The following is an 8,610-nucleotide window of genomic DNA, read 5'->3' on the forward strand; positions in this document are numbered from 1 at the left end:
CACTTCAAAAGAACTTAAAACATGTTATTGATGGAGTTAGTATTTAAACAAAAGTGTAAATATACAACTAGTTCAATCAAAATAAAATGCAATAATCAAATAATGAGAGAATGACTATGAGACCCAGTGTCCTTGCTGCTTCAGCAAAAGGACAAGATGATTCTATCACGTCATTAGTTCATTAAAAGGCTATGTGCATCACTAATCTACAATCAACTTGAAAGCAATTTATGTACAATAATATACATGTTAAAAAGAAAATAAAATGCAGTAATTCAAACTGTACATTGATATACATGAAAATCAGAAAAAGAAATACAAGAAATTAAAGTGACAACTATACAAGGCAGGGGCCCCCTACCACCTATGAAATCAAATGCTTAAAGGAAAATAAAGACATCAAATAAAGAACTAATGACATCGGCCCAGTATCTATGCTGCTGATTTAAAATGAAAATGAAATGTGAAATTTAAGTGACACTACATAAAGGAGACAAATCACACTACTTTAACCTTTTCTTAACCTTTTTGCCTTTCAGCTAGATTTATCATGTGATAACAGTTATGAACAAGTCAGCAATGTGAGTTTTAAAGCAAACTAAACCAAGCTGTACTAAGTGATATTTTGGCTCCAATAAAGTTATTTGATTATGGAAAAAGAACCATCAATAGATGAACAACTTGATATCTAAGAGCAGAAAGTAAAGTGCAAGTTAAAGAAATGATACTAATGAAAATCAAACTAGAAAAATAAAGGTCAGCAACATAGACAAGATGATCACATATGCCATTAGTCATGAAATCAAAGCAAAATTAAACACACTTGCATGAATTAAAATTGCATGAATGAAAAATCTAATCTACCTTACATTCTACAAAGCAATATTTACAAAATGAAATCTACTCTACTTACATCCTAATATGCTCCATGACATCTACTTCACATCTCCTTCCATGTTGAGAACATCAAAGCTTTATTCAATTTCTTCAAAAGTACAAAGTACAAAAGCTTTCAAAAGCCATGGGACTAACAAGCTAAAAGGACTAAGAAAAGACTAAAAGGGAAGACTAACAAATGAAGGAGAGAGATCTCCTATTTATACAAAAAGATGAGAGCCATCTCATTAATGAGAATCCATGAATCTCTCCCTCTACCTCTAGAGTCCTAATCAGAATAGGAACTGATAAGACACATGTCTTCTTAGAGTTACAATACAATTAGGAGATGTGACACATATCCTCATGATCCCATGATTCTTTCCAACCAAATTCGAATTTGGCCTTAGAGTGCCACATAAGGGTCTTCTAGAAGCCTCCTTTCAACCTACACATGTCAACAATCTCAACCCATTTGTTAGGTATAAGCATATGCACATTATTTTCTAATGTTTAACCACAAATTCACTTAAAAGGCTTAGAAATAATAAATATTGGAAAAACATAAATGTGGCCCAATGATAATGAAAGTGGGATGAATGTGGTGACATAGTAGTGAAATGGAGGTGAAATGGAGGTGATATAATGGACATAATAGTGAAAGTATAATGCAAATGAATGACATTTTCAAGACTCAACATACCCCCCAACTGAAGCTATTGCATGTCCTCATGCAATATATTTTACATTAACTCTTTTGATCCTTGAGCTTTGGCTTAACTTTGCATGATATCATTTGATAACTTCATATTTCTGCAAAGTGTTTTACTTGAATTGCAACATGGTTGGTTCTTGTGTTACAACCATTTTTTTTTTATTGTTGCCTTCTATTTTGATATTTGAACTTTGCATAATGATATTTTGATTATTGTTGCAAAGTATATCTTTATTGGATTGCATGATGGTTGGTTCTTGTGTGACAACCATGATTTTGTTTGTATCCAATTTATCCTTTAAACACTTTTTCAAAAGCCATTGTATGCTCATAATAGCAATGTAATAATTAATATATGTTGGAAGTATGTGAGCTCTTGAATATGATACGGACATGGCAAGATATGAATATGAATGTATTCCCCCCCCCCAACTGATGGTATTGGCAATTTTATGAAATGAGGAAGAGAAATGTTTTTCCAACAATTATCATTCTAGCTTTTTATGGAATTCTATGGTTAAAAGTTAGAAAATTTCGTACCTTCACTTACCCTTTGGAATGGATGAGTTGTATGTGTGGTGGCTGAAAACTTTTGATCATTTTCTTCTTCAAGTGGCTGATCAAGAGGAGTCATGGATAGAGAGATAAGATGACTTTTTATTGCTTCTACTAAAACTTGCTGAATCTGCTCCAAAATGATGAAAATAATAGTCTTCATGTCTTCAAAACTCATTGGCACAATTCCTACTATGTGAAAAGATGTTCCGATGTCGAACATAGTAGGAAATTGTTGGCTTAGTGGCCATTAATGGATGCCACTAGTCAAGACGAGAACTCTCACCATTGATGACAATGAGAGTCAAGATGCCCAAACACATCTTGCTAGGTACGAATGAATTTGCTGATGTCGAGTCACCTAGAAGATCTAACGAACAAGGGACATTAATGTATTCCTATTGTTTGTTAGCATGAGGACTTGCCATTAAGGCATGCAAGCCTCAAGGTGTTTTTTTACAAAGAAATTAGACTCAAAGGACTATGGACTCAATAATTTGCATTGAAGCAGGGCTTATTTGCGGAATGAAAATGACAAGGAATGGAGAACAGAAATGGCAATGGCAATAAGCATGTGAATGAGCCTCTTGCTTTTATTTGTGGGTTATGAATGGACAAAAAGAGATGGAAAGTGTATGTGAATGTAAGTGGAAAATATGGAGTGGAATGAGGTGAATGGTTTATTATGAAGTATGGATGTGATGGATGGATGTGATGGAGACAATAGTATCTGAAAGTTTTTCAAGTGTTTGGATCTAATTTTACATCAGCATATTTCCTCTTTGTTGCTGATCATCCTCTTATGAAACAAATTGGTCTCTTAGAGAGACACCATTCTCTTGTAGTCATTTGTCCTTCCTCCTGAAACCTGCAAAAAAAACTAATACTTCTTCTGCAATGGAATGTAAGATTATCAAAGGAGAGAGGTGATCAATCTCTCTAGTTATGATATTTACACACAAAACTAAGAATTTGTATTAATGAAACAAGTTCTCAAAGGAAAAATCAAAAGAATTTATACCTGCTTTGGAATTAGTGCCTCAAGTTGATGTTGCTTCTTTTCAGCAATTTATTTCATTATTTGCCATTTCAAACTCTAATGATATATTTCTCATTGTATAGATCTTTCCAATGGTACTTAAATAATCAAAATCTTATTTTGTATGAGAAAGATAGGCTGATTTGAACAATGAGTTAAAAATCTTGAAAAAAAAGTTAGCCATTCATCTTTCATTATCAGTCCAAAATTAATCAATACCTTCAGAAAAGTGAGAAAATAACTTGTTCATTTCATTGATTCAAAATTATTTTTTTTTTTTTGACATGCAGCGACTTAGTGTGGCGACTCAGTGTGGCGACTTTGGAATAACACACATTTTGACTTCCCTTTGACCGGGGTCTTTTTCATCAAATTTGATCGAATGAATAGGACACCATCCATATACCAACATTCCCCCAGCTACCCATGTGACTTGTTTTGCTTGATGGCACCTGCAACCTAGAGTTTAACAAAACAGCTGCGGAAACGCTGTATTGGCTGCGGAAAGCCTGTGTGAGCTGCGGAAACGCTGTATTGGCTGCGGAAAGTGCAGAGTGTAGTAATTACAACAAAAACCTCAGATCATATCAGGGGATCATATGACAAAAAGTCCATAACAAAATTATTTTGATCCTTTGGAGTCCAAATCTTAATGTTTTGTTGTTTTTTTTTTCTTTGTGACATGAATTTCCTATATGGGAAGATGACCGCATCATTCTCTGCTCTCTCAAGGGCAGCAACAACAGAGTATATCTCTCAAGGGCAGCAACAGCAGATTTTGTAACAGCAAAAGCAGCAGCACATGGTGAAGAGGCAGGCATTATGGACATGGGCTTTTTCGTCAATAATATTGATGCAAGATTAATTTAGTAGGATAGCCTTAACAGGTTGCCCATATGTAGCAGAGCCATAACCACCAAATTCATGTAAAGTGGCTATAATATGGTTACAAATGACGGCATGTACAAGTTCAACCTGTTCTCGAACTTCATTTGACAATCCAAGTTCTACATAAGCCAATTCACTTAAAGCCTGCTCCAACTGAGTAGTTACACTATGAAATTTGCCTGCGGCTTGCTTTCTTCCTAGAACCATGAACAGCTTGCTGCTCTCGTGGCCAAACTTGAGGGTCTCCATAGCATGTTTAAGAGCCAAGCGCAGAGATGTCAAGGCCTGCAAGGTATTATCCTTAAGCAGGGGATCCTTCAAACATGATTTTCTCCCAACATCTAACCGACAACGACTTCATGGGATTTAATGGCAGAGAGTCGTGTTCAATTGGAACACGTCTCTAAACAGGTTTGAATTGAATAAGAGGGAAGGCGTGTAAAGGCGTGTAATTGGTTTTATATGCCAGCATGTAATTGATCCCAATTAGAATTCCTTCCCTCAGGCACGCGGAGTTAATCCATTAATCAAACTATCAGTTTAATAACTCAATTTTTTCACGCGGCGGCAAAAAAAGAGGCTCCAAAGAACCGAAGATTTCTCCCAGACCGCCACGAATTTCCTCAAACGGTTTCTGGGTTATCTAATTAACCCACCTGGAAAAAAAACCCATGTTTTATTTTTTTGAAATTCGTCTCCATTTGGTCAAATCGAACGTTTGAAGTTTGACGTTTTTTTTGTGTTTACGTTTTCTGAGTTTTACTGTTCTCTGTTCTGCATTCGTTGTTCTTGTTTGATCTACTGTTTTGCAGGTGTGTGCCAAACGTGTTAGAACCTCTGTAATATGTTCCCTTTTCGTTTCCTTCGGCAAAACCCTTGTCTAGACTCTACACGTTCTGATACTGATCGAGGGAAGTAACTTACTTAGCAGACCCAGTCCATGGTTTGGTGCCTAAGCAAGCCCGAATGAAGAAATCTATTGAGTCACTCTTGTTGCTGCCCCGTAGAGCAAGTGTGTGCAGCTGTGCATGCTGTACTAAAATCAATGGTAGCTTTTGATGTAACTGATGGCTAAGGGATTGATACGTCAATCTATACCAATGATTGACCAATAGTCATTCTATTCCTTTCTTTCATGGCTTAAACGGTGACAAACACCCAAAAGGGAGGAAAATGTGAAAGGATCCTGCAGGCCTTCCATGTAGGCGAGTGAACCAGAAGCTCCGGCTCTGGCCTGGTATCCCACGCGTTAGGCTCTGCAATTCGTTTCTACCTGTGAAAATATCATTTCCTTTCTACCTTAAATGTCGGTAACTATTGCACAATCCAGCGATTTTTGTTTTCTTTATGGCATAGTTGAATTCCTCTGTAATTTTTTTTTTTTTTTATCTTGAATGCGCTTATATCTGGCACTGATCAACCAAGGAAATGCCTGAATCTTGTACTCTGGTCTGCTAACCTTAAATGTCTGTGTAAGTATTTGTATTTGACAGTGCGCACACTCCCGCTATTTTCGTTTTCTTTGTGGGAAAGCTGAGCCGTTTTCTTCATGGAAAAGATGAGTCGTTAAGCCATGAACAACTCTATAATTCTTCATTATCACTAATTAGATCATTCCAATAAGAAGAGACAATCATTCCCATGACATAACCCAGCAAACCCATGCATGATTGAAGAGAGTTTTGAACCCCAATTGAAACCACACATGGCAGCAAAATCCACCACTGAATCCAAATGGACCAAAGCTTGATCAGGGAGGCAAATTTTTTTAGGAATGGAGATAGCCATAGATTGTTTTTTCTTCTCTGAAATTGTGAATTTTTATATTGCTTAGTCATTCCTGCATTTTCATTTTATTGCACTAACATCTTGACTGTAAGTTTGAAAAACAGAGTGGTATCAGTTGCGGAAACCGGTATCAGCTGCGGAAACCAGTATCAGCTGCGGAAACCAGTGTCACAGCAACCACTTAGCTAAATAGAGATAGTTAGGCAATCTTAATGGAAATGATCATGGGGAAATAACTTTTATTGATGAAATGGATGGCATGGAGTGAAAATGGAAATGAAATGAAGTTTATTTTTTTTCTTCTCCCTTTTTTTCTTCTTTTTTTTTTCTTGAATCAATTGAAATGATGAGGTTTATTTTGTCTCCTATTTTTTCTTAACAATTCTTTTTCTGATCCTCCAGATCACACAAAGTGCAGGAGGAGAGCATACTCAAGAATTATTATTTTTCTTTTTTACTTAACAATCCTTTTTCTGATCCTCTAGATCACACAAAGTGCAAGAGGAGAGCATACTCAAGAATTATTAACCTTTTTTTTTTCAGATGTAAGAAATAAGGTCTCCTAATTACACTTCCCCGGCAACGGCGCCAAAATGTCTAGTCAATTTAATGTCTTAAATTGCTCTACATAAATTATCAATCCGGGTATCGTAAACTGATGAAGTGTGGTGCACTATATGTGCTTAGTTAACCTTTCTCTTACTTCGTTGTTTTATAGTTTATTTTGTTTTTGGGGTTTTGTTCTTGTTGGTTTTCTAAGGTCTTAAGAATACTTTTAAAGGACAAGTATGGATAAAGATTTCAAGACAAGGCCTATGTCCTTAATGGTAACTTCCAAAACTTAGCACTTCAAAAGAACTTAAAACATGTTATTGATGGAGTTAGTATTTAAACAAAAGTGTAAATATACAACTAGTTCAATCAAAATAAAATGCAATAATCAAATAATGAGAGAATGACTATGAGACCCAGTATCCTTGCTGCTTCAGCAAAAGGACAAGATGATTCTATCACGTCATTAGTTCATTAAAAGGCTATGTGCATCACTAATCTACAATCAACTTGAAAGCAATTTATGTACAATAATATACATGTTAAAAAGAAAATAAAATGTAGTAATTCAAACTGTACATTAATATACATGAAAATCAGAAAAAGAAATACAAGAAATTAAAGTGACAACTATACAAGGCAGGGGCCCCCTACCACCTATGAAATCAAATGCTTAAAGGAAAATAAAGACATCAAATAAAGAACTAATGACATCGGCCCAGTATCTATGCTGCTGATTTAAAATGAAAATGAAATGTGAAATCTAAGTGACACTACATAAAGGAGACAAATCACACTACTTTAACCTTTTCTTAACCTTTTTGCCTTTCAACTAGATTTATCATGTGATAACAGTTATGAACAAGTCAGCAATGTGAGTTTTAAAGCAAACTAAACCAAGCTGTACTAAGTGATATTTTGGCTCCAATAAAGTTATTTGATTATGGAAAAAGAACCATCAATAGATGAACAACTTGATATCTAAGAGCAGAAAGTAAAGTGCAAGTTAAAGAAATGATACTAATGAAAATCAAACTAGAAAAATAAAGGTCAGCAACATAGACAAGATGATCACATATGCCATTAGTCATGAAATCAAAGCAAAATTAAACACACTTGCCTGAATTAAAATTGCATGAATGAAAAATCTAATCTACCTTACATTCTACAAAGCAATATTTACAAAATGAAATCTACTCTACTTACATCCTAATATGCTCCATGACATCTACTTCACATCTCCTTCCATGTTGAGAACATCAAAGCTTTATTCAATTTCTTCAAAAGTACAAAGTACAAAAGCTTTCAAAAGCCATGGGAATAACAAGCTAAAAGGACTAAGAAAAGACTAAAAGGGAAGACTAACAAATGAAGGAGAGAGATCTCCTATTTATACAAAAAGATGAGAGCCATCTCATTAATGAGAATCCATGAATCTCTCCCTCTACCTCTAGAGTCCTAATCAGAATAGGAACTGATAAGACACATGTCTTCTTAGAGTTACAATACAATTAGGAGATGTGACACATATCCTCATGATCCCATGATTCTTTCCAACCAAATTCGAATTTGGCCTTAGAGTGCCACATAAGGGTCTTCTAGAAGCCTCCTTTCAACCTACACATGTCAACAATCTCAACCCATTTGTTAGGTATAAGCATATGCACATTATTTTCTAATGTTTAACCATAAATTCACTTAAAAGGCTTAGAAATAATAAATATTGGAAAAACATAAAGGTGACCCAATAATAATGAAAGTGGGATGAATGTGGTGACATAGTAGTGAAATGGAGGTGAAATGGAGGTGATATAATGGACATAATAGTGAAAGTATAATGCAAATGAATGACATTTTCAAGACTCGACAACCGCGTGCATTACATAGTTCAAAACATAATACATGTTCATCCTGATACATCCTCGGACAACATGTCCCTCAAAAAATATGCATGAAAGAAGTCTAGAAGTCTATTCATGGTGGTGCTCATGATAGCACATCACTGCGCGCACCAAGCGTCTCAACAGACGATGGATGCTGGTCGGCACCCCCACTGTGTGCCTCTGGTATGCAAAAGGCACGTCCGCCAATCTCGCATAACCCGGAATCCCTTCGGTGAGTCCCTCGAGATTCTGCACCAGCTCTTCCCCCACGGTACCCCTTGCCTGAGGATCAGCTACAGGTTGACCCCTCTGCG

This window comes from Pinus tabuliformis, chromosome 9 (genome assembly GCF_031772625.1).
Source record: "Pinus tabuliformis cultivar Carrire ecotype Pingquan chromosome 9, CPIR1, whole genome shotgun sequence".
Classification (NCBI taxonomy): Eukaryota; Viridiplantae; Streptophyta; class Pinopsida; order Pinales; family Pinaceae; genus Pinus; species Pinus tabuliformis.